The sequence below is a fragment of the Canis lupus genome, chromosome 31, assembly GCF_048164855.1.
Source record: "Canis lupus baileyi chromosome 31, mCanLup2.hap1, whole genome shotgun sequence".
NCBI classification, from domain to species: domain Eukaryota; kingdom Metazoa; phylum Chordata; class Mammalia; order Carnivora; family Canidae; genus Canis; species Canis lupus.
In genome coordinates this window covers 13,844,982-13,872,492 of record NC_132868.1, presented here as the reverse complement: position 1 = coordinate 13,872,492, position 27,511 = coordinate 13,844,982, and the positions used below count along the sequence as shown (strand labels likewise).

At 46.0% G+C, this 27,511-nt stretch overlaps 1 long non-coding RNA gene across 2 annotated transcripts; it reads left to right on the top strand.

Moving 5' to 3' along the window:
• Positions 1 to 35: 35 nt before the first annotated feature.
• Positions 36 to 26,978, top strand: LOC140622026 (uncharacterized). Of its 2 annotated transcripts, XR_012021753.1 has the most exons (6): positions 36 to 146; positions 2,074 to 2,154; positions 25,033 to 25,186; positions 25,568 to 25,826; positions 25,956 to 26,061; positions 26,599 to 26,978. It is a non-coding gene; the product is annotated as an uncharacterized lncRNA (long non-coding RNA). The 2 variants fall into 2 exon arrangements; XR_012021752.1 differs by lacking the exons at positions 25,033 to 25,186; positions 25,568 to 25,826; positions 25,956 to 26,061; positions 26,599 to 26,978 and adding an exon at positions 8,667 to 9,012.
• The last annotated feature ends 533 nt before the right edge of the window (positions 26,979 to 27,511 follow it).

The following is a 27,511-nucleotide window of genomic DNA, read 5'->3' as shown; positions in this document are numbered from 1 at the left end:
AACGGTGGAACCCTGGGGCGCCACAGTTCTGCCCACAATACTGTCCCGTGTCATCACTGTAGGTAGATGGTCCAGTCAGCACTTAGCTCTTCACCCGGAAGGCAAAGGGTGTGAGGGGAGTTCCTGTCACCACGCTGCATGGGAAGGTATGCAGGCACCCTCCCACGTCCTTAGTTCCCACCCTCCAGGCCTCCCACCCTTCTCAGTAGACTAGTGTCCCAGCTGTCCTACCACCTCCAAGGGTTCACAGCATGGATTTTGCACTTAAGAACATTCGAGGGGCTCCTGTGTGGTTCAGTCGGTTAAACGTTGACTCGATTTTGGCTCAGGTCAGGATCTCGAGGTTGTGATGTGGAGCCTCACATGGGGTCTGGACCCAGCTGTGTGGGTAGTGTACTTGAGAGTCTCCCTTTCCCTCTGCCCCTCTCAATGCAAGCTTTGTCAAATCTTTTAATAATCAATATTGAAGATATTTGAGAAATCTTTATCATCTCTGCAGAGGTGCCTTCATATGTATAACAATTGTATAAAAGTCTTTCAGGGATCCACTGTGATTTCTATCAGAAACCCCTAATAATATTTATTGAAGTATAGTCAACATGTAATGGTACACTAGTTTCAGGGCCACAGTTTAGTGGCTCCATTCCGTACATTACTCAGCTCTCCCCACAAGAACTGTAGTCAGCATCAGTCCCTGTACAAAGTTAGTACAGTAGTACTGACTCCATTGCCTAGGCTGTACTTTTTAATTTCTGTGGCTTATATATTTTAGAACCAGATTTTTATAGCTCTTAGTATTCATCTATTTTGCCCATCTCCAACCTACTTCCTTTCTGGCAAGCAGTCAAAGTGATCCACCACATTAACGAGAAAAGGACAAAAACCATACAGTCATCTCAATAGTTGCAGAAAAAGCATTTGACAAAATACAACATAATTTTAGTGGGTTAACAAACAAGGGGTGGTGGTAAAGGAGGTGGGCGGGGGGTCGGGCTGACTAGGTGACGGGCATTGAGGGGGGCACTTGATGGGATGAGCACTCGGTGTTGTGCTATATGTTGGCAAATTGAACTCCAACTAAAAAATATGTAAAATAAACAAAGGGGAGGTGTGCGGGGGGATAGGGTATCGGTGATGGGCAGTGAGTGGTCACTTGATGGGATGAGCATTGGGGGTTATACTATGTGTTGCCAAATAGAACATAAATAAAAACAAATGTAAAAAAAAATCATAGTGGGTTTTGAAGATATTTCCATCAACAGAAAAAAGGCCGTTAGGTAGGCCCGGAGCTGACATCATACTCTGTGATGAAGACCTGAAATAGTCTCCCCTAAGAGCAGGAACAAGACAAGGAAGTCCCCTCTTAGCCCTGGCAGTCCTACCATAGGAAACAGACAAGGAAAAGAAAAGGCATCCACACCTGTAAGGGGAAGTCAAACTGTCCCTATTGGCAGAAGACACAGTAGTAGAAACAGGAAACCCCGAGTCTCCACCAGAAAAGTTAGACTTAATGAGTGATTTCACTTGGGGGACACAAAATGAACATAGAAAGTTGGTAGCCTTTCTATACCAACAATGAACACTCAGAAAGGAAATTAAGAAAATAACTCCATTCTCAGTAGCAACAAAAAGAACAAAATATTAGATTGAACCAAGGCAATGAAAGGCTGTACACTGAAACCTGGAAGACTTTGGGAAGACATCCTGTGCTCATGGGGTGAGAGCCTTCATCCTGTTAAAATGTCGATAGTACCTTGAGCGACCCTCATTTTCAACGGAATTCGTATCAAAATCATGGTGACAGATTTTAGAAATAGGAAAAAAAAAAAACCCTAACAAGTGATTTTGTTCAGGATTACATCATCAAAATAAAAAAAAAAGGATTACATCATCATGAATGGTATTGATATGTCTTAGTATTTTCTGTTTCTGGTCTTATTTTAAAGTTATTAGGATAATAAACTGAATTTTGGAATGCTTGTAACTTTCAATATTTCCCAAAATGTAAGTGTGGAATTAATCTACTTTGACCGTTTGTAATAGAGTTCACCATGGTGTTTTCTGGTTCTGCAGTTTCCTCCTGGAAGCGTTTTGGCGACTGTGCTGTAGCGGGTGCTTCATAGGAATCCAACTTAGGACATTGGTCCTTCAGAGGTAACTTTTCTTCTGCTTGAGAAACATTCTTTAGAATTTCCATTTGTGGGATCCCTGGGTGGCACAGCGGTTTGGCGCCTGCCTTTGGCCCAGGGCGCGATCCTGGAGACCCAGGATCGAATCCCATGTCAGGCTCCCGGTGCATGGAGCCTGCTTCTCCCTCTGCCTATGTCTCTGCCTCTCTCTCTCTCTCTCTCTCTCTCTCTCTCTGTATGACTATCATAAATAAAAAAAAAAGTTTAGAATTTCCATTTGTATTGACAACAGTAGCTTTGGTGTGTGTGGTTATGTTTTAGCATATGTTTCTGAAAATATCTTCCGTGTACCTTTACTCCTAGGAAATATTTTCACTGGTATTTAATTTCTAGGATAGGTATTTTTTTAGATCACATTAAATATACCAATCTAGTCTTTGTGATTTCCTTTGGAAGTGTTGAAATATTCTCAAGAATGATAATATGTCTCAACTTTGAGCTAAATAATATTTTGTCTTCATATTTTTTCTGTTAAAATACACATAAAATAAAATTTACCTTTTGACCATTTTAAGGTCTACGATTCAGTGGCTTTACGTACATTCACAATATCAGGGGACTGTCACCACTCTCTAGTTTGGGAACATTTTCATTATTCCAAAATAAAACGCTATGCCATGTAGGTGGTTCCTCCTCATTCCCTCCCCACCCCAGTCTCTGGCAACCACTCCTCTGCTCTTCATCACTGTGGATTTACCTCTTCTGGGTATTTATATTTATATATGTTTATATTTCATGGAAATAGAATCCTACAACATGGACGCTTTTTGTTTGGCTCCTTTTGCTCGGCATAATGCTTGCAAAGCTTGCCTATGTTGCAGTGCGTATCAGCTCTTTGTTCCTTTTTATAGCTGAATAATATTCCATCACATGAGTGCGCTACATTTTCTAATATTATACTATGTTAACAAACAGGAACTCAAGTAAAACTTTAAAATAACAATTGTTAGTATTGTTGACACCAGTGCACACAAGAGATAAAATGAGTATGGAAATTGATTTCCAAATAAATCGTATTTAGAGCCATATATCCCCTCATTATCTCAGCTCAGGAGATGCCGGCCATGTCTATTCTCGCCCCAGCAGAAGCCTAGAGTTTGATTCTCTAGGGAGGCCTCTGAATGGATGGATGCCAAGCAGAAACCCTAACCCAAAATCTAAATAAAACACTTAAAACTAACCCATTGAAGATACTAGGAGTCCCAGTGACAGGAAGATGCCCAGATCCAAACTCTACCTGTGTATAGACAATAACCCTAACCTAATCTTTATCCTAACTTTCATCTAGCCTATCCCTGGACCTATCACTAACTGAAAACTAAACACGAATCACTAGCCCCTATTCCACACACCTAACCATGACTCCAACCATAACCCTAAACCTAAACCCTAATCCTAATCCTTAACCTAACCTCTGACCTCTCATATCTAACCCTAACCCTGACACCAACCATAATCCTAACCCTAATTCTACCCCTAACCTCTAACCCAAACTCTACCCCTAAACCCTAACTGTGACCAATACCCCTGACCATACCCCCTAGGGCTAAACCCTAACTCTACCCAATACCCTAACCCTAGCCCCTAACACCCAATCCAAACCCTAAAACCTAAGCTTAACGTTCTAAACCTAACCCTAACTGTAACCCTAACCCAAAACTCTAACCCTAACCATTAACCCCTCACACCCATCCCTAAACCCACACTGTAACCCCTACCCCTAAAAATAATCCTAATCCTAAACTCTAACCCTAAACCTCACCTTAACCCTACCCTTACTTACCCTAACTCCTAATCCTAAACTCTAAAACCTAACCCAACCTCTACCTGTAACCCTGCCTCGAACCCAGAACCTATCCTAAATCCTAGTCATAGCCCCTAACCATTAACCCCTAACACCCATCCCTAAACAAAACCCTAACTCCTGACCAAACGTAACACTCAATGAAACCCTAACCAAAAGATGTTAGTCAACTAACCTTCCCCCAAGAGGAAAGAATATCCAATGGAAAAATACAGTCTCTTCAAAAGTGGTGTTGGAAAAATAGGGCAGCACATGCAGAAGAATGAAACCAGACCACTCTCATAAACCATACTCAAAGATCAATTCAAAATGGATGAGAGACCTAAAGGTGAGATAGGAACCCATCGAAATCCTAGAGAACACAGGTAGCAACGTTTTGCCCTTGGCCACAAAAACTTCTTGCAAGACACGTCTCTAAAGGCAACAGAAACAAGCAAAAATAACTGTTGGGACCTTCCTCAAGATAAAAATCTTCTGCACAGCAAAGGAAACAGTCAACAAAACTAAAAGGCAACCTACATAATAGAAGAATATATTTGCAAATGACATAATGATAAAGGGCAGGTGTCCAAGATCTCTAAAGAACTTGTCAAACTCAACACTCAAAAACAAAAAATCCAATGAATAATGGGCAGAAGATATGAATGGACTTTTCTCCAAGGAAGTCCTACAAAAGGCCAACAGGCATGTGAAAAAAGCTCCACATCACCTGTCATCAGGAAATGCAAATGAAAACCACAATGATATGCCGCCTCACACCAGTGAGAATGGCTAAAATTAAAGGATAGGAGACAACAGATGTTGGCAAGGAAATGGCCAAGGGGGAAATTCTTGCACTGTTGGTGGGAATGCAAGCTGGTACAGCCTCTCTGGAAAACAGTATGGAGGTTCCTCAAAGCGTTAAAATAGAGCTACCCTATGACACAGCAATTGCACTACTGAGTGTTTCCCCCGAGATACAGATGCAGTGAAACGCCGGAACACCTGAACTCCAATGTTCACAGGAGCAGTATCCACAACAGCCAACTGCAGGAGGAGCCACGATGTCCTTGGACAGATGGATGGATAAAGAATATGTTATATATTATATATAATAATAATATAATAATTATAATATAAATATAAATATATAAATATAATAATATAATATATATTATATATAAATATAACGATTATATATATTATGAATGTAACTCAGCAATTAAAAAGAATGAAATCTTGCTATTTGCAAAGACATGGATAGAACTAGAGGGTATTATGTTAATTGAAATAAGTCAGTCAGGAAAGAAAATAATGATATGGTTGCACTTCTATGTGGAATTAAAGAAGCAAAACAGATGGACATCTGTGAAGGGAAGGGAAAAAAGAGGATGAAAACAGAAAGGGAGGAAAAAGAGTCTCTTAATCATAGGAAACAAACTGAGGGTCGCTGTAGAGCTGGGGGTTGGGGAAACAGGGTAACAGGGGGATGGGCATGAAGGAGGGAAGGTGATGTCATGAGCACTGGGTGTTATATCCAACCCTTCTTGAATTCTACCTCTGAAACTAGTAATACACTATATGTTAATTAATTGGATTTAAAATAAAATTTTCAAAAAACATCAGTTGACGATATCAGAGTGCATTTCCTTCCAGGCTCTATATTCTGCTCAATCTGATTATGCCAGGACCACACCACTGTGGGTTTGATTTTTGTTAAGTAGGCTCCTTCCCCCATTCATAGCCCAGCTCAGGGCTTGACCTCATGACCCTGAGATCAATACCTGAGGTGAGACTGAGAGTCCTATTCTTAACTGACTAAGCCAGACAGGACCCTAGAGTCACACAGTTTTAATTCTGTGGCTCTGTGACATAGTTTGAAATAGAAAAATGCTGCATCCAGCTCTGTTCTGCTTCTCAGTAGTTTTTGCTGTCCAGGGTCATTTGTAGGGGCAGACGAAAGTTAGGGTTCTTTTCCTATGTCTAAAATCTGCCACCATGATTTTGATAGGAAGTCCATTGAAAGTGAGGGTTGTATCAGCGACTGTCGACATTTTCACAAGAGGAAGGCTCCCACCCCAGGAGCCCCAATGTCTTCCCAAAGTCTTCCGGTTTTCAGTGTACAAGCCTTTCACTGCCTTGGTTCAGACTCATTGTTTTGTTCTTTTTTATGCTACTGAGAATGGAATCATTTTCTTAATTTCCTTTCTGAGTGTTCATTGTTGGTACACAGAAAGGCTACCAATCTTTCTACGTTCATTTTGTGTCCCCAAGTGATGTCACTCATTAGGTCTAACAATTCTGGTTTTCCTGTTTCTAGTACTGTGTCTTCTGCAAATAGGGACATTTTGACTTCCCCCTTACAGCTGTGGATGCCTTTTCTTTTCCTTGTCTGTTTCCTATGGTAGGACTTCCAGGGCTAAGAGGGGACTTCCTTGTCTTTTTCCTGCTCTTAGGGGAGACGATTTCAGGTTTCATCATAGAGTACGATGCCAGCTACAGGCCTTCCTACATGGCCTTTTTTCTGTAGATGGAAATGTCCTCAAAACCCTTTATGCTTTTTATGTTGTATTTTGTCAAATGCTTTTTCTGCCACTATTGAGATGACCGTATGCTTTTTGTCCTTTCTCTTGTTAATGTGATGGATCACGTTGACTGATTGCCAGAGAGGAAGTGGGTGTGAGATGGGCAAAATAGATGAATATTAGGAGCTATAAGCATTTGGTTCTCAAATATATAAGCCACAGAAATTTAGAAAGTACAGCCTAGGCAATGGAGTCAGTACTATTGTAACTTTGTATGAGGACAGATGGAGACTACACTTGTCATGGGGAGAGCTTAGTAATGTACAGAATGGAGTCACCAAGTTGTAGCACTGAAACTACTGTAACATTGTATGGTGACTATACTTCAATAAATATTAATAGGGGTTTCTGATAGAAATCACGGTTTGTCCCTAAAAGGCATTTACAGCGGTTACACATATGAAGGCACCTCTGCAGAGATGATAAGATTTCCCAAATGTCTTCAATGTTGATTTTTAAAAGATTTGAGAGAGCATGCAGTAGGAGGGGCAGAGGGAAAGGGAGATTCTGAAGTAGACTCCCACCAGCCGGGGCCCGATCCCCACGTGAGGCTCCACACCACAACCTCGAGATCCTGACCTTAGCCAATATCAAGAGTCAACGTTTAACCAACTGCAGCACCCAGGAGCCCCTCAAATGTTCTTAAGTGCAAAATCCATGCTGTGAACTCTTGAGGTTGGGAGGACAGCTGGGACACCAGTCTACTGAGAAGGGTGGGAGGCCTGGAGGGCCAGAGGTTAGGAACTAAGGATGTGGAAGGGTGCCTGCATCCCCTCCCACCCGGCATGGTGACAGGACCTCCCCTCACACCCTTGGCCTTCAGGGTGAAGGGCTAAGTGCTGACTGGACCACCTACCTACAGTGATGACACGGGACACTATTGTGTTTAGGGAGCCTATGGTATTTTGGATATAGAGGAGTGCTACTAGGAGGGGTAAGGATCCTATTAAAGTATAAAATAGGAAGTATAGTCCTGTTTTTAGTCGTTCGGTTTGATTTCCCCATCGGGTAATAATAATAAGGGTTGGAATTAGTGTAGCTTCAAATAGGATGTAAAAGAGGATTAGTTCTGTGGTGGTGTATGTTATGACTAGAAATAATTGAAGTATAATTAGTATCGAGATATATAGTTTTTTTCCAGGCTAGGGGTTCTTTTGATAGATGGAATTGACTTGCTATGAGGGGTAAGAGTCATGTTGTAAGTGCTAGTAGGGGTGCTGATAGGGAGTCAGAGAAAAATAGTAATGAGGAATTGAGGGTGTTGTCATTAGGCTGATTGAGATAGGATAGACTGATTAAACTGATTAATAGACTATATATTGTTGTGTTAATTCAGATTATATTAGGTTTTGATATTCATGCTAGTGGAATAAGTATTGTAGTAGGGATGATAACTTTTAGCATTGTAGAAGATTCAGATTTTGTATGTAATTGGTGCCATAGGTATTAGATACTATAACTAGTAAAGACAATCCTCACGCTGCTTCGCAGGCAGCGAATACTAGTAATACAATTGGTATCATGCTGGCTAATGTGAGGTGATTATTTAAGATGGTTACAGATATTATTATGAATAGTTGTAGTATCATACCCTCTAAACATAATAGGATGATATTAGATGGGATCAGTAAATGAGTATGCCTAGTAGGGAGAGGATAAATGCCAGGAAGATGTTAATGTATACTATGGACATATGATAATTATGAGTTAAATCATAATTTAATGAGTCGAAACCATTTGTTTTAGTTTAGACTAATTATCATATTCAGTTAATTCCAATCCTTTTTCAGTTCATTCATAAGCTAGGCTGCGGCTAGTAAAGAGGTTAGTAGAAGTGCCATGAGTATTGTTCTTAGTTTGTTTTGTGATGCTCAGGGAGGCGGGAGGAGCAGTGCAATTTCGAAAAGTAAGAATGTGATGGCCACTAGGAAAAATTTTATGGAAAAGGGTAGACGTGAGGATCCCATAGGGTCAAAGCTGCATTCATAGGGACTTGCCTTGTCTGCATAGATATTTAGTTGAGGGAGTCAGAATGCAATTATTACAAGTAGGGATGCTAAGGATACATTGATTATTAGGGTTAATATTATGTTTATTACTTCTTTTCAGGGTTAATCTGAAACTAACTGATTGGAAGTCAATTGTACTGATTCTACTAAAGAAGTAAGATCCTCATCAGTAAATAGAGACATACAGGAATAATCAGACTATGTCGACAAAGTGTCAATATCATGCGGCGGCTTCAAATCCTAAGTGATGATTTGATGTGAAGTGGTAATATAATTGTCGGAGAAAGCAGACAATAAAGAATGTAGAACCAATGATTACATGTAGTCCGTGGAACCCAGTAGCTATAAAGTGGAGCCATAGACTCCGTCAGAAATTGTAAAAGATGTCTCATAATATTTGGAGGCTTGAAGGAGTGTGAGTATACACCTAGGGAAATTGTAATAAACAGGGCTTGGAGTATGTGTTTGCAATTCTCTTCTATAAGGCTATGATGAGCTCAGGTAATGGAGACTCCGGAGGCCAGGAGAACAGAGGTATTAAGTAATGGGACTTCTAGTAGATTTAAGGGGATAATACCTGTGGGCAGCCAGCAACCCCCAAGTTTGGGGGTTGGGGCTAGACTAGAGTGATAGAAGGCTCAGAAGAATCCTGCAAAGAAGAATACTTCTGATACAATCAATAGGATTATTCCATAGCATAATCCTTTTTGAACAATGGGTGTGTGGTGCCCTTGGAATGTACTTTCTCAGATGACATCTTGTCACCATTGGCACATAGTTAATATATTGGTTGTAAGTCCTAGTGTAAGTAGGGATATTGAGTTATAGTGGAATCACATAATGAGGCCTGATGTTATGAGGAGGGCAGAGAGAGCTCCCATCAGTGGTCATGGGCTTGGGTTGACTATATGGTAAGCGTGGGTTTGGTGGGTCATTAGGTGTTGTCATGCAAATATAGACTCACTATTAGGGTAAAAACATAGGCTTGAATTAGAGCAACAGTGAATTCGAGAATGGTGAGTAGGACCAAAATAATAAAGGTGATAAGAGCTGTGGTGGTACTAATGTTTATTAAGGCAAGGGTAGCCCCTCCAATTAGATGAATTAACAAGTGACCTGCGGTAATGTTAGCTGTTAATCGTACGGCTAGGGCTTTAGGTTGAATGAATAGGCTAATAGTCTCAATGATTACTAGTATTGGGATAAGGGGAAGGGGTGTCCCTTGAGGTAGGAAATGTGCTAGAGATGCTTTGGTTTTGTCCCGGAAGCCAGTAATTACTGTTCCTGCTCATAAGGGGATTGCTATTCCTAAGTTTATAGATAGTTGTGTTGTAGGTGTGAATGAATGGGGTAATAGTGCAAGTAAATTAGTTGAGCCAATAAATAGGATGAGTGACACTAGTATGAGAGCCCAGGTTTGTCCTTTTTGGTTATGAATAGATAATATTTGTTTGGATGTTAGCTGAATTAATCATTGCTGGATGGAGATTAGGTGATTGTTAGCTAGGTGATTAGATGAGGGAAATAAGATACATAGGAATATAACAATTAGTATTACAATAGAGAGTCCTATTATTGAGGGGGTAGTGAAAGAGGCGAATAGATTTTCGTTCATTTATTTTCTCAAGGAGTGTGAGTTGGTTAGTTGGCTTTACTGTTTTTGGTTCTGGATTTTCTGGGTAGTAGTGTTTTGAAATTTTTAATTGGAATATAATGAGTAGAGTTCAAATTATGGATAGAGTTGTAATAAATCAGGTAGATGTGTCTAGTTGTGGCATTTCATTAAGGAGAGACTTAAACTCTCAGTCTTTAACTTAAAAGGTTAACGCTTTATAGCTTCTTAATGATTTAGACTGGTTTATATTATACTACTAGGGCAGATCAGGTTTCGAAGTATGATAGGGGGACTATTTCAAGAACAATAGGTATAAAGCTATGGTTGGATCCGCAGATTTCGGAGCATTGGCTGTAATATAGCCCTGGTCGTATGGCTATTAGGGTGGTTTGGTTTAGTCGTCCTGGGATAGCATCAGTTTTTAAGCCTAGTGATGGCACAGCTCATGAGTGTAATACGTCTTCTGATAAGATAAGTATTCGGATAGTTATTTCTATTGGGAGAACAACTCGGTTGTCGACTTCTAATAGTCGTAGTTCTCCTGGTTTTAGTTCCTGCATAGGGATCATGTAAGAGTCAAAGCTTAGGTCTTCGTAGTCAGTATATTCATAGCTTCAATATCATTGGTGGCCTATCGTTTTCACAGTTAGGGGTGGGTTGTTAATTTCGTCTATTATATAGAGAATTCATAGAGAGGGTAGTGTGATTAAGATTAAGATAATGGCTGGTAGAATGGTTCACACTGTTTCCACTTCTTGTGCGTCTATTGTGCTTGTGTGAGTTAATTTAGTAGTAAGTATTAGTGAAATAATGTAGAGTACTAAAGAGCTGATTAGAAATACAATTACTAATGTGTGGATATGGAAATGAAATAACTCCTCCATAATAGAGGAGGTTGCGTCCTAAAGTCCGAGTTGAAAAGGGCACGCTATAGAGATATATAGGGGTTTCACCTATAATTTGACTTTGACAAAGTCATGTAATGTTTTACTAACATCTCCTAATTGATAAAGACATAATGTTTATGACAGTGGCTTGAAACCAGGTTTAGGGGGTTCGATTCCTTCCTTTCTTATTTTTGGATAACATATGTAGGTTCTTCAAATGTCTGATATGGAGGGGGACATCCATGTAATCACTCGATATTACTTGTGGTGAGTCCTACTATTGCAACTTCTTGTTTAGCTGCAAAGGCCTCTCAAATCCTAAAGATTATAAGTATCACTGCTGTGAGTGAGATGAATGAACCTATAGAGGAGACAGTATTTCAAATAGTATAAGCATCTGGATAATCGGAGCAATGATGAGGTATTCCAGATAGTCCAAGGAAGTGTTGAGGAAAAAAGGTTATATTAACTCCTACAAATATAATTGTAAAGTGGATTTTTGCTCAAGTGTCATTAAGAGTGTACCCTGAAAATAAGGGGAATCAGTGAGCAAATCCACCCATAATAGCAAGTAGTGCTCCTATTGAGAGTACGTAGTGGAAGTGGGCTACAACATAATATGTGTCTGAAGAACAATGTCTAGGGATGAGTTAGGTAAAACAGTGCCTGTTAACCCACCTACTGTGAACAGGAAAATAAATCCTAGAGCTCATAGTATGGTGGGAGATCATTTGATATTTCCTCCATGAAGTGTTGCTGATCAGCTAAATACTTTGACCCCTGTTGGGATGGCAATAATTATAGTAGCAGATGTAAAGTATGCTCGTGTGTCTACGTCTATTCCCACAGCAAATATATGATGTGCTCATACAATAAAGCCTAGGAACCCAATGGATATCATTGTGCAATCCATACCCATGTAACCAAAGGGCTCTTTTTTTCCCTGAATAATATGTAACAATATGAGAAACTATTCCAAATGCAGGTAAAATTAGAATATAAACTTCAAGGTGTCCGAAAAATCAAAATAAGTGTTGGTATAGAGTGGGGTCTCCCCCTCCAGCAGGGTCAAAAAATGTTGTGTTTAGATTTCGGTCTGTCAGAAGTATTGTAATTCTGGCAGCTGATACAGGTAATGATAATAGCAATAGGACTGCTGTAATTAGTATGGATCGTACAAACAAAGGAGTTTGATATTGGGACATGGCTGGGGGTTTTATATTAATAATAGTAGTGATAAAATTAATTGTCCCTGGAATGGAGGAGACCCCAGCTAAATGCAAGGAAAAATTTGTTAGGTCTACTGATGCCCCTGCGTGGGCTAGGTTGCCGGCTAGTGGGGGGTATACAGTTCACCCAGTTCCTGTACCTGCTTCTACCATAGAAGACACTAATAGGAGAAGAAAACATAGGGGGAGCAATCAGAAACTTATGTTATTTATTCGAGGGAATGCCATATCTGGGGTGCCAATTATTAGCGGAACTAGTCAGTTTCCAAAGCCCCCAAGTATAATAGGTATAACTATAAAGAAAATTATTACAAATGCATGGGCAGTTACGATTAGATTGTAGATCTGGTCATCTCCTAATAGGGTACCGGGTTGACCTAGTTCGGCTCGAATTAGAAGGCTTAAAGCAGTGCCTACTGTACCGGCTCATGCTCCAAACAGTAAATATAAAGTACCAATGTCTTTGTGGTTAGTGGAAAATAATCATCGGTTAATGAACACAGGTAAAATGGCTGATAAAAGCACTAGACTGTAAATCTAAAGACAGGGGTTTAAGTCCTCTTTTTGCCATGTCCTGTGGTGAATTACTCATTTTTTTATAATAAATTTATTTTTTATTAGTGTTCAATTTACCAACATACAGAATAACACCCAGTGCTCATCCCGTCAAGTGCCCCTGAATTGCAAATTCAAAGAAGCTGTCTAGCCACTGCCAGGGCTTCTCCACCTTTTTTTTTCTACACAGCGGGAGAAGATAGATTGAAGCCAGCTGTTAGTGTATTTAGCTGTTAAGTAAAATTTCGTGGGGTAGAAGCTCACCAATCTAGTAAGGGCTTAGCTTAATTAAAGTGTTTGATTTGCATTAAATTGACGCAGGATAGAGTTGCATTTTTAAAAATATTTTATTTCTTTATTCATGAGAGACACACAGAGAGAGGCAGAGGCATACACGTAGGCAGATGGAGAAGCAGGCTTCCCAAGGGGATCCCAATGTGGGACTCGATCCTGGAACCCCGGGATCACAACCTGAGCCAATACTAGATGGTAAACCACTGAGCCACCAGGTACCCAACGTTTGGTTTCAAATCTAATTTGTCTGATATAAATATGTGTCCTCCAGCTTTCTTTTGAAGTCCATTAGCATGATACATGATTTCCCATCCCCTGACTTTCAATCTGTTGGTGTCTATAGGTCTAAAGTGAGCATCTAGAAGGCAGAATATAGATGGGTCTTGTCTTTTCATCCACTCTGATACCCTCTATCTTTTGATTGTGGCCTTTAGTCCATGTAAATTCAGAGCGATAATTGAAAGATAAGAATTGAGTGCCTTGGTGTTACCTGTAGAGTCGGTATTTCTGGTGATGTTCTCTGGTCCCTTTTAGTCTTTGTTGCTTTTGGTGTCTTTTTTTCCCCCACTAGAAGAGTCCCCCTTAAAAATTGCTTGCCGGACTGGTTTAGTGGTCATGAACTCCTTTCTTTGTTGTCTCTCTGGGAAACTCTTAATGTCTCCTTCTATTCTGAATGACAGCCTTGTTGTATAAAGAATTCTCGGCTGCATACTTTTCCCATTTAACATATTGAATATTTCCTTCCACTGTTTCTGGCCTTTCATGTTTGTGTGGACAGATCTGCTGTGAACTGAATTAGTCTTCCCATGTAGGTTAAGGACTCTCACCAGCCCACCGCTTTTAGGATTCTAACCATGATTGTGTATGTTGTGAATATGACTCCGATGTTCTTGGCGATTGTCAGCTTTTGCTGTATTTATTGGGAGTTCTCTGTGCTCTTGGTTTCTGTGTGGGGGGCTTCCACACATTAGAGAGGTTTATATAATTTGTTCAAATAAAACTTGTGCCCCTTTATCTCTTTCTTCATGTTCTGAGTCTCCTATGATGTGGATGTTATTGTTTTAATACAAGCCTGAGTTCCCTAAGTCTGTCTCTCTGGTCCATTTCATTTCTTGTTTTTAGGGCTTCCACCTTGGACTGCGTCTCAGTTATAGCATTTTCTATGTCAGCCTGACTAGATGTTAGTTCTTTTATCTCTACAGAAAAGGATTGTGTATTGTCTTTTCCAAACCAGCTCTATCTTTTTCCAAAGCTCTTTTTCCAAACCAGCTACTATCTTTATATTAGTTGTTTTAAATTCTAGTTCAGACATCTTACTCTGCATTGATTAAATCCCGGGCTGTGAGTACTACCTCGTGTTCTTTTTGGAGGTAATTTCTCCACTCTATTATTTTCCCCAGAAAAGAAGGAAGAGAGAAAAAGAAAAAACAGGGAAAACAACAATAACAACAAAAACGCCCCTAAACAAGATCCTGGGTGTGTTTTAGCCTGGTTGTTAATTATTAATTATTAGAAGAATCTAGACCAAAATAAGAAAGAAAATTAACGTACAATTAAAGTAATCAAAAATAATAATTATATGAGTATGTACATAACAATTAAAATTAAGAAATTAATAAAAAATAATTGACGATAATACATGAAAAATAATAAATAATGAAAAGTACAAAGGAAGCCAGATCCTACTTTCTCCTCAGAGGTGAAGCTTTGCAGGCCGCTGTGATCAGTACTTGGTGGGAGCCAGTGGTCTGTGCGGGTCTTCTGGGGGAGGGGCCGTCCCCCTGATTGTCAGGTGCCCACTTGCCTTAGTGAAGATGCACCTGCCGGCTTTTGAGGCGGGGCTCGGTGTAAGCGTTTCTGGCCTCCACCAGGCGGCGCTGTGCTGCTCCCTGAGGACTCCGTGCTGTTGGGCAGGATGAGTGTGGCGGCCCTGGGTTCCCTGCCCTGGAGCCCCCAGGTCTGCAGTGAGCCTTCACAGAAGACATCAAGCCCTCTTGTCTCTGCAGTTTTTGTCAGAACCCCGCGTTCACCCTCCCTGTGTCTGAGCTTTTTTATTTTATTTAAATTTCAGATCAGTGACTAAGTTTCAAAAATCCAAAATTTAGGGCCTCCCCTGGAGCTGAACTCTGCTCTCCCTGCCCCGGAGGGACACCTGCTTCTTCAGTCCGAGTAAAGCAGTCCCATGACTGCACAGGTGTTTGCAGTTCTTGACCGCACAGTACAGAAAGCTGGCCTCTAGACCCACTGCTCTCAGCCGGTTTCCGCATTCCTGCTCCTGGGAACAGTTGGTGCCACTGTCCTTATGACCCCAGGACACTAAGCATACCCAATGGGTCTTGGGGCTGCCCCTCACTTCGCCACGTGAGCACCCTTAATGCTGGTGTGTCCCCTACACTAGCCGACTACTGAAAGTTCTGAATTTGTGCTCTGCTGCTTATGATCCTGTGTATAGACCTGTAAACTAGCTCCCTGCCCCTGTGGGATCTGGAACTGTGTCTCCCCAGATCAACTGATTGATTGATTATTTTTAATAGTTTCTTTTCCTGTAATCTCTACACTTAACATGGGGCTTGAAATCAGTAACGGGAGATCAAGAATCGCTGCTTCTTACCAAACACACTGAGCCGGCCAGGCCCCCTGTGATGGATTGATACCTATTAATTGAACCAGACATACAACGTGTGTCAGGGCAGAAATTGAGCCCATGCTCTCAGGTTTGGTGGAGTCCTTTGGATCTTGATAAATGTTAAAGAAAGCATAGCTTCCCTGGGATCGAGGGAGCAGGGCCAGCACGTTAAAAGTTGACAATATCCTCACCAGTGGTCATTTTACTGAAGATTGATTTAAAATGCTATTCAATGGCAAACATCATAATAGGATTTGGATAAAGCAGGTGGTTCTGGGATTTGAAGGAAGCTAAAGCTCCACCATTATGGACTCAATGTTCCAGTTGGATGCAGAGATAGGCAAGCAAGCAAAGAGTTATAAAACATGGCACAGGGGTGCCTGGCAGCCTTGGTCAGTGGATCCTCATGTCAGGGTTGTGAGTGTGAATTCCATGTTGGATGTAGAGGTTACATAAAAATACAATATTTTAAAACTAATAAATTGATGAAGATATAAAACATGATATCGAAGGTAAGTGCTTGCGTCAGGAAAATACTCGAACCAGACTATGGCTAACCTACAACCTATTCTTACCCACTCCCGCTTTCACTACTTTGCCCAGATGACGTTCCCACAAGTGATAGTCCCACCCGAGTGGGAGTGGGCTTCTTTCATTGTAAGACCTGTGTTTCCTCTCCTTCTGCAAGGAGAGAAGAACTGTGAAGGCACGAGTTAGGTGGATCAGCACAAACCTGGGCAATAATCATTTCTGAACCTGGTAGGGAAAGATGTGCCTCCTTGTGGGACCCAATGTCCTAAAAAAGCCTGTATGGTCATTGGCTTGGATGAAGGGTGGAGGCTGAAATAGAATTATGAAGAACCAAATAGTGGGAAAACCAAAAATAGAAAGAGGACAGATTTCACCATGTATCGTCTTCGAAGGGTTCTGGTGTCCTTTGCTAAGAGGGAGCCCACCGTCTGTAAGATGTTTCCTACCGCTCCTTGCTCACTGTCAGAACCCAGCAGACATATCTCCATGCCTCCTACACCTCTGTGCAGTCGTGATTTGCAGGATCTTCAATGTATTCTCCCGAGTGACCTGAGCATCGAGTATGTAACCATTCTGCTGCCCTTTGACAACATCGCAGGGGATTCCGATTTTTGTTCATTTTGGAGTGTGTGTGTATCTCTCACTGTGCAGCTATGTGACTTTGGGCTGTGCCATCCTAACACCTAACTGGCTGGAATCCACAATCTTTATCACTGTAGGTGCTGGCATCAGGTGGATAGTTGGTACCTCCTCGTCAAACCTGGTCTTGTTCATTGCAGTGAATTTCTGTTGGAGGGTCAGCTCAGTTTGAAAGTCCAACTGGGCCACATTTACATGTCTGACAGTGGGTCCCAGCTGAGTGCCAGCTGCCTCTCCTTCCTCGATGCCTCTCAAGCTGGGAGCCACACGTATGGACGGCCCTCTCGGGGAGCTCCTGAGGAGGAAGCTGCCCGATGGAGGGAGCCCTGGGGATGCCTGTTTGTGGTAGTCAGCATGCGGAGGGGCCTGGGGTTCCCAGCACCAAGGGACCGGGAGTATAGGCCACGGGGAGACTTATGGGTGGGCATGGCCATCTCTGGGACTTTGGAATCAGGATGGGGTCTCCTGGGAGCGGGGAGATGCTGCACTTGATTTGGTCGGCTTTGGGTTAGAGGGGGGTCCTGGGGGCAAGAAGGCAACCAGAGACAGGGCTGAGAGAGCAGCAGGAGTGCAAGACTAGTCTGCAAATGGTGGTGCAGGTGGCCGTTGCTCCAGGAAACCAAGGGCCACCTGGGGAAGCAGTGCCCATGCCAGTGGGGAGGCAGGCTAAGTGGAGGTCCCCTCCTGCCCCATGGCTGGAGTGGCCCTGCAAGGAGGCCGTTCTGAGCTGTAGTCCGGACCAGCGGCCCATCCAGCCCCTAACTTGCATGGCGTGCCTCCCATAGGTCATCAGCTGGGCCAGCGCCCAGAAGACATCCTCCTCAGTCAGGAATATCAGCAGGATGGCCACGATCTGGTTCGTGCCGTGGCAGTAGCGCACTTCCTGCAAGAGCCATTGCCTGATGGAGGGTGTTTACTCCTGAGGCCCCTCAGAGCCCTCCCCTCTTGGGCGTCAGGCTCCCACGGCTCCCTCACTGCCCAGGCTCCCATAGGATGCTCCCAGATGGCAAGGACAGCAGGGTACAAGGCCACACAGATGAGCTATAGATAAATTCGACCCCAGGTCTGGGGTTTGCTGTGACACACTTGCTGCTGGGGACCTGTGTGGTCGGCTCAGGACCCTGGCTAGACAGGGGATGGCATTTGGGGGCTCATCATACTAGATATGTTTATAAGCAGTGCAAATTGTCTAAAATTCAATGCACAACATTCAGAAATACATAAAAACACTGAGGCCGGGTGTCCCTTTCACCTGTCCGACCCTCATTGGGTCCGAGTGTCCTGGTCCAGCTGTGGCGGTGCTGCCCCGCCCCCAGGTCCCCTTCCTGCCCCCACACGGCCCCTGCCCCTGTGCCCTGCTCTTAACGGATCATCTCCAAACCCGCTTGGGGTTCAGCTCACACAGTGACACCTGGAGGCCCCGTCCTGGTGGCCTCCCCATCCCAGAGACCCAGGCGGGAACACATGGGTCATCCCGAGCACTTTACCACATGGCAGTGTTTTGTTTGCCAGCGCAGATCCACCTGGCCGCAGACACCCCGTGTTCTTTACCCAGAAGCCCTTGGGCCTCCCCTGGGGGCCCCAGAAGCCCGCTTGCCCAGCAGCCTCACCCGACCCCAAAGTAGTCCCAGAACATGACCGTGATGTGGTTGGGGAAGCTTCTGCTGATATCTAGATCTATCTGTTTGATGTCCTGGGAGGAGACCTGGGCCTCCTCCTTCATTTCCTGTGGCGAAAACCGGGGAGGAGGAGCCAGCATCAGGGACACAGAACACTAACTGTCACCAACAACCATCCTAAGCAGGAGCACGGCTGGTCACCATGTGAGTGAGTCCTGCAGAAACCTCCTTCCTTCTCCTGTGAAGCCAGGGACAGCACAGGTGCCCACCGTGCCTGTGGGTTCTACATGAGGGCTTGAGCTCAGCTGTTCTGGATGCAGAGGGGACTGAGGGTCAGCCCTATGCCGGGAGGGACATGGCGGGTATCCCTGGGGGGGAGGGGACACTGGGGGTGAACCCCGTGCGGACAGAGGACATGGGGGTTCAGCCCTGGTGGTGAAAGGACTTTGGGGGTCAGCTGGGGCTGGGGTCCCTCGGTTCCTTGTGCTCCAGACACCCAGGCTGAGCCCCAGTCTCCTCCATCCCCTACACATTAGGGCGTGGAGGACCTTCCACATGCTGGTGCAGGAGATGCGGTAGCACAAGGTGTGCAAGCTGAGCCCACTCGGTGAGGCTGTGCTATGACCAAGGGAGGGCCCTGCCTGCTGCTCACTCAGGGAGTCCTGATCAACTCGCCTGCTCAGCCGTCCCCCCGTCCCCAGGCCTGGGTGCTGCTCAGAACAGGGGGTCAACACCCCTGTCCCCTCACCCCCAGCCTCAGGCAAACCTGGGCTCCCAGTAAGTGGGCCTTACTCCTGTGTACTTTGAGGATCATGTAAGCCATGGCTGTGAGCACAGGCTCCATGTCCAGGGTTTAGGTGTCCCAGTTCTTCAGGGCAGGGATAAGGGGTTTTGGGGAGTGGGGGTTGAGAGTAGTTGCCTGAGCAGAGCCCCTTGGGGTCTCCCATCTGCCCATAGCCTCTGCCGACCCCCCCCCCGGGCTACATCCGAGGAGGCACCACAGCCCCTCCTGCACATGCACTCCTCCCAGGGAGATCAGGGCTCCAGGCCACTCTGGGTTCTGATCCTGGCCAGCACTACCGACAGATCTGGGGGCACAGACTCTGCCCCCATTTCTGCCAACATGCCACAAGAACCCCAGGCTGGCTGCAGAATGGCCCGAGGGCTCATCCACAGCCCAGGCTGACCAGGCCTCCCTGGGGGAGCTGAGGCAGGGACAGCTGAGGCAGGGCCTGGGCTGCGAGCCTCAGCCTTTGGGCCCAAGGTCTGGCCTGGCTTGTCTGGAGAGTAGGGTTGAACTCAGCCCTCCCTGGAGTCAGGAGGCCGGATGAGGGAGCAGGGTTCCTCGGGTTCCCTTACCTAACTGATGAAACACTGAAGGAACCACTTGGGATGTAAATGCCTGTGCATGTCAGTTCCTCATCCTGGCAGAAGGGCAGGAGGTGCTCAGGTCCCACGCTGTGGCCCCGTGGAGCCAGGTGGACCTACTTCCAGTGGCCCCGCACAGTCTCAAGGGTGCCCCAGGCTCCCCAGGTGGAGGAACTTGACACCAAACTGGGGCAGCTCAGAAGGGCTGTGCTGGCACCCCCTGCCCTGGGGCCATGGGAATGGAGCCTCTGGGGAGCATCTACTCGCCATGTGCTTCTTCAGCTTGGGGTGAGCTCTGTCTATAACATGCTCACCTAGGACCTCAGCAGTTTGGCGAACCCTGGATTGAAGAAGCCTGAGAAGGCCCCAGACCCCCAAAGATCATGGTCTTCTCCTGCAACAGGCAGGCAGGGGGGCCATCCTGGCAAGGGCCTCCTCCCCCACGCCCTGACCACCAACCCTGATGCAGGAGTCAGACACCTTGTCCTCCACAAAGCAGGCATGGAGGCCCCTCCTCTGGGTGCCCAGGGGCCGTACCCCAGGCCCAGATCCCTTCCTACCCACTTCCAGGGTTTTCTTCTTGGGTCTCTCAGCTCTAGCCCAGGGCAGACATGGCCCTCAGAGAGCCAAAGAGGAAGAGGTCCTGATCTGGGGGGATGTGCCAGCCTCAAGAGAGGCGTTTTGCAACGCCTCCTGAGATGGATGAAGGGGTGTTCAGGGAACTCAATGCAGAAAACTCTGATTGTCCGTGACCTTCCACAGTGACCGGTCAGCAGCATCCCAAGGTTCCTTTGGAGACCATACTCGGCATGCCTGAAACAGAGGGGACCGATCAGTGCCAGGGACATGGGGAAAGGAGGGAGCAGAATGGCTCCTCTCCCCTGAATCCTGAGGGAGATCAGGACCCTCTGAGATTGGCCGGGAATTAGGGGAAGGGCCTTTCTGCCCAATGGGAGCAGCCTGACAGCCTTACCTGCTTCTACCAGAGATGATCCCCACCTGGGCCTGACCTGACCTGGTGACTCTGGTCCCCACCTGAGCCTCACCTGGACCTGGTGACTGTGGTCCCCACCTGGGCTCATTGGCAACTGATGACTATGAGCCAAGATGGACTCTCACTTCTACTGATGCCCGGGGTCCGTCTCCAGGATCTCATTTGTTCTTGGTGACTGTGGTCCTTGTCTGGGCTGAACTGACTCATGCTTGGCTCTGATCCCCTCCTGGGCCTCACCTGCTCTTGCAGATGTGGTCCCCACATCTAGTGGGTGCTCAAGCGTCTATGGTACTTGTCTGGGCTTCAGCTAATGGTATTCGGCTATGATATCAGCTCTTTCCAAGGCCATCAGTCTCCAAGTCCTCTTGCCTGGTGCTGCAAACCACACACATCCGAGGATGACACCGCATGAAAACCTTCGGAGGACACATGTGTCTGCATGATCCCTGTGGGCAGGTCCGCATCTATCTGACTGGAGGGTGGAGACAACCCAATAGCTCTGAGGGGGACATGCTGGACTGGAGGATCACTCAGGGGCACTCACTGTCTGTAGCTGGCCCACCTGCAGTCCACCTTCCCAGCCACTGTCCCAGGACATGCCGTCATGCTGAGAGGACAGAGCTCTCCCACCCCCTTATCAGGAGCACAAGGGGGCCCAGGAGGCTGCGGGAAACTGCTGACCTGATGCTTGGGGTGACGTTTCCAAGCCCAGGGCTGGCCCCGATTTGGCGGTGGATGTGCCTGCCAGAGAGTGTTCCTGAGGGCTTGGGGCAGACCGAAGGTTTCTCTTAGATTCCACAAGTAGAAAGACCAAAGGGAAAAAGCAATGAACTGGACTTCATCAAAATTAAAATCTTATGCCAGCAAATGTGTGACCAAACTACCCACCTTGAATTCAATGATTTGTGAATAGCCTGAGGGTTTGGGTTCTGGCTGGTGGGGAGTGTGGTGAGAGTCTCCCTTACACTCTGCCCCTCCCACTGCACACTCTCTCAAATCTTTTAAAAATCAACATTGAAGACATTTGAGAAATCTTTATCATCTCTGCAGAGGTGCCTTCAAATATGTAATGGCTATGTAATACTTTTTTTAAAAATTTTCATTTCTCTGGAATAAATCCCCAGGAGCACTCTGCTGAATTATGTGGTAATTGTATGCAAAATATATATTTTTTTATAAAACTGCTAAACTCTTTCCCAGGAGTGATTGTTAGATTTTACAAAAACTATGTGGAACCTGTTTTCAAAGCAGATGTCTGGATTCTAGAAGTGTGAGTGTTGGACCCTCAGGTGAGATTAAAGAGCCTTGGAAAAAAACTGCTAAACTCTCTTCCAAAGCAACCGTATTTATATCCGCAGCATGAAGGAGCGTTCCTGTCATATATCACCCTCCAGCAACTAGTATCCTCCTTTTTGGGACTTTAGCCTTTCCAGGGGCTCCTGGGTGGCTCAGTTGCTGGGGTGCCTGCATGGCTCAGTTGGTTAAGCGTCTGCTTTGGCTCAGGTCATTATCCCTGGGTCCTGGGATCGAGCCTTGCATCGGGATCCCTGCTTTGGGGGGAGCCTGCTTCTCTCTCCCTCTGCCTACCTCTACCCCTACTTCCTTGCTCACTCTCTGTAAAATGAGTAACATTTTTTTAAAAAGTAAAATTTCCTACCCATTTCTTCTCCCTTCCCTTCAGAAAGGGAGACAGAACATAAAGACTCCTAACTCTGAGAAACGAACTAGGGGTGGTGGAAGGGGAGGAGGGCAGGGAGTGGGGGTGAATGGGTGGCGGGCACTGAGGGGGGCACTTGACGGGATGAGCACTGGGTGTTATTCTGTATGTTGGCAAATTGAACACCAATAAAAAATAAATTTATTATTAAGAAGAATAAAAATAAAGTTAGGCACTTGTAGGCAGCATATTGATGGATTTTTAAAATATTTTATTTATTTATTCCTGGGAGAGAGAGAGAGAGGCAGAGACATAGGCAGATGGAGAAGCAGGTTCCACAAAAGGAGCCCGATGTGGGACTAGGTCCCTGACACTGGCATCATGCCCTGAACTAAAGGCAGACACTCCATGTTCTGTCTCCCTTTCTGATATTTCTGTCCCATTTCTTCTCCCTTCCCCTCTATTCCTTTCACTGTTATTTGGTCTCATTCCCCAAATGAATGAGACCATATAATATTTGTCCTTCTCCGATTGACTTATTTCACTCAGCATAATACCCTCCAGTACATGGAAGACTCCTAACTCTAGGAAACAAACTAGGGGTGGTGGAAGGGGAGAAAGGCGGGGGGTGGGGTTGACTGGGTGGCGAGCACTGAGGGGGGCACTTGACGGGATGAGCACTAGGTGTTATTCTGTATGTTGGCAAATTGAATACCAATAAAAATAAATTTATTATGAAAAAAATAAAGACACTCAATTTCTGAACCACCCAGACATCCCGTATTTGTTTTTTAATCCGCTCTGATACCTTATATCATTTGATTGGGGCTTTTAGTCCATCTACATTCAGAGTGATTTTTGAAAGTTATGAATTGAGTGCCTTGGTGTTACCAGTAGAGTCGGTGTTTCTGGTGAAGTTCTCTGGTCCTTTCTAGTCTTTGTTGTTTTTGGTGTCTTTTTTTTTTTTTTTTCCTCACTAGAGGAGTCCCCCTTAAAAATTTCTTGCCAGACTGGTTTAGTGGTCATGAACTCCTTTATTTGTTGCCTGCCTGAGAAACTCTTAATCCCTCTTTCTATCCTGAATGACAGCCTTGTTGTATAAAGAATTCGTGGCTGCATACTTTTCCCATTCAGTATATCGAATATTTCCTTCCACTACTTTCTGAACTGCGAAGTGTGTGTGGGCAGATCTGTTGTCTGGATTTGTCTTCCCTTGTAGGTTAAGGACTGTCACTACCCCACCACTTTCAGGATTCTAACCTTGCATGTGTATTTAGTGAATATGACTCTGATGTACCTTGGCGATGGTTGGCTTTTGTTGAAATTAGTGGGAGTTCTCTGTGCTCCTGGTTTCAGTGTCTGGGTCCTTCCTCACATTAGAAAAGTTTATGTAATTTGTTCAAATAAAACTTGTGCCCCTTTTTCTCTCTCTTCATCTTCTGAGTCTCCTATGATATGAGTGTTATTGTTTTAATAAGTGACTGTGTTCCCTAAGTCTGCCTCCGCGGTCCATTACTTTTTTGTTTATGTGGGCCCTTGCTGGGATGCCCCAAGGTCTCTGAGGACTTTCTGGGTTTCAGGAAAGGAGAAGTGATGGCCTTGATGGGTGGGACACTGTGGGAGGGCAGAGCTCCCATGGTGTCTGGGCAAGGGGGCTGGAGAGGGGCTTGCATAGGGCTGCGGTGGAGGGAACCCTGGACTGGGCCGAGATTCCCAGCAGGAGTCCCGCTTCTGTAAGGCCACCAACTGGATCTTGGGGTGCAGAGAGCAGGTCAAGGTGGATCACTTCCTTTGATAGGTTCACGACTGTAGAACTTTCACCTCAATGGACTCACCAAGGGCATGGGTTTTCTTTTTTTTTTTTAATTTTATTTATTTATTTATGATAGTCACACAGTGAGAGAGAGAGGGGCAGAGACATAGGCAGAGAGAGAAGCAGGCTCCATGCACCGGGAGCCCAATGTGGGACTCGATCCCAGGTCTCCAGGATCGCGCCCTGGGCCAAAGGCAGGCGCCAAACCGCTGCGCCACCCAGGGATCCCAAGGGCATGGGTTTTCACATATTCTCTTCATGTTTCCTCGTGGACATGTGGTCCTCTTTGGTTTTCCCAATGGGCTTTTCACCCTTCCCCCGCCCCCTCCTCGACCCTGACCCCCACCAGGATCTCCACTCAGGGTCTTTTCCAAGCCTTGGCCTGGAATCACATAACTAGCTCAAGGCTTCCCTTTCCCTAGATCCCTGACGATCACTCATCCCAAGGGCAGATGCAGAACTGCCTGTGTCCTGTGGAACAGCCCCCTCAGGCTTAGGTGGGACCATGAGTGGCAAAGGGAAGATCATCCCTATACGGGGACATTTTCGACACCCCACAAAGGGGAGTGCTGAGAGCACATCGCCAGTCAATGCTCCTCTGAATGCCTTCCTCCTGTGGCTGCCCTCTTCCCCACACAGGTCCACTTCTACGAGGACCTTGTCGAAGGAGGCACGAGTTGACAGCAAGCCAGAAGGGGGCCCTGCAAGCATTCTTCCAGGAGAACCCTTACCCTGGATCGCTGCCAGAGAACACCTGGCCCAAGAACTGGCCATACCTGAGTCCAGAATCCAGGTTGGCAGACCCAATACTTCTCTCATGGTCTCTGGGGGAGGAGGCACACACACACACGGGGCTAGGACATTGCCCGTCCTTCTGCATAGTCACCTGGGGAGCTCAGAACCTATGGCATGGGAATCTGTGGGCCCTAGGAGCCCTTGCCCTTGGAGTTCCTTCCGAGGCCTTCATTCACTGGATGAGGGAACACTGGGGCCCAAAGCCTGAGGCCTGACGACGGGTTCATGCCCATGGGCTGACTGTCCCCAGAGATCCTGTGTCCTGGCCAATCACTTTTCCCCCATGAAACCCTATGACTCCTCCTACACGGAAGGGGAAGAGACACATAGAGAGAAATAGGTGCCGATCCAGGACGACAATTTTGTCTTTTGCCTCCAGGGGAGAGGAAGCCTGCGCAAGGGTCCAATTGTGATGAGAATGACACCCATTTCCAGCGTCTTCTTGTGTCAAAGTCTCCTCAGCTCCCTCAGGGGACTGCAGCAGGAACCCCATCATCTGTCCATGCAGATGACCAAAGAAGAAATGACTTTTCTACCAACACCATCCATTGTGTGTTTACCTACAGTTTACGCTCCTCAGGGGAGACCAACGCCTTCTTCCTTGTACACCAAAGGGCCATGCAAATACATGTAACAATGTAGGCAATAAGCCAGCTCTGGCTTTCAGTGGGGTGTTAGTTGGTCTTGGGTCCTCGAGTCCCTGCATGTGTGTGGGCTAAGCTGCCCTCCCGTGTTACCTGGCCATTGCTTCTTCTTTTGCCCCTTAGGTCTGGTGCCAAAACCAGCGAAGGAGACAGCGAAGGCAGAGCCGCTGACTGGGCTCCACAATCCGCCAAGGAGAAGGGCCACTGCGTGGACAGGAAGAGCCTCCAGGTGACTCCCCAGCATCCAAGAAGTGTCCCCTCCTGAGCCACTCCTTGACACAGGAATGTGTCTCTGTGTGCTTACCGAGGAGTAGCAAAATCCTCAGGAAGGGCACCATCTCTGCTCTCATGTTCCAGCCACCCTCGTGACCGAGGATGGCGACACCCCACCTGCCATTGTTGGGCAGGCAGCAGGCAGGCTGTTTCTGGGCCAGGAAGGATCTGCGTCTTCCTGTCCTGAACCTGCTAGTCAGGACAGAGGCGTCTTCTTCTATCGACTCACCATTGTTATCCAAAGGCTGGCTCCAGGGGTGGGTTCAGACTCTGGCTCTTGGCCTCAGGGAAGGGAGGCTATGAAGTCAGAGAACAGAGAGAAAAGTGCACTCTCTCTCTCTCTCTCTCTCTCACACACACACACACACACACAGTCACATGCACTCACACACTGTCACACACCACCACATATACCCTGACACCCACTTCTATCTCCACACTGGCTGTGCTACTGGCGTTCAAGCCCTCCTCTCCAACACTGTTTTCTCTTTAGGTCGAGTCCCGAAGGAAGGCAGGAAAAAACTGACATCCATTTCTGCATCCCAAACCAGTATCTTCCTTCAAGCCTTTGAGGAGGAGCGGTTTCCTGGCATTGCTATGAGGGAGAGCCCAGCCAGAAGAACAGGCATTCCAGAAGCCAGAATTCAGGTGAGTTTTTACCATGTGTCATGGGCGTTGTTCGCTGTGGAAGGGACGGTAGCCCTTAGATGTTGTCGGAGAGACATGAACTTCTTGGGGGGTTAACCACGGAGTGTGGAGCAGAGGCACCAGGGGCATAGTGTTGACCATGCCAGTGAGAACCCGTCCAAAGGAAGAATTTCCAAACTCAATGGGTGGTTAACACACATGCTTGTACATATGGTGACCGGACCAGAGTGGGAATACGTCCAAGTTGCCCGCTCTACAGAGAAGCCAAAGTGTCAGGGCTTCAAGAGCTCAGCCCTATTATCCATTGAGTAGGCCCACAAGATGCCGTTACTGTGTGTGGGCTTGCTGTCCTGTGTGTGGAGACAGATATGATGCTGCCCTGGTCCTCTGGACCGTGGAGCAACAACGGATCCTGCCTAGGAGCCACACACGTTGTGTGGATAACCTAATCAGCCTGGATTACAGGCCCTAATCCAGGTGAGGGAGAGGTGTCAGGGAACGCCTGGGCATCAGGGAACGGCAGGGCTTTCTGCCTTAGTTCTGCACACAGCGCTTGCTGGGATGGGAGGTGTAAGGTAGCCTTCAGGGAGATATAGGAAGAGTCTCTGAAAGACTCTCGGTTGGTGCATGCCACTTCAGGTGGCATGCCTCGGCGGTCCTCTGACGCGTCTCGTCAGGGGTCAGAGGAGAACCTCGAGGTGCTAGCCTGAGCTCCTTTTTTCCTCCAGCCAGGAGGGGACAGAGGGCAGATGCTACGT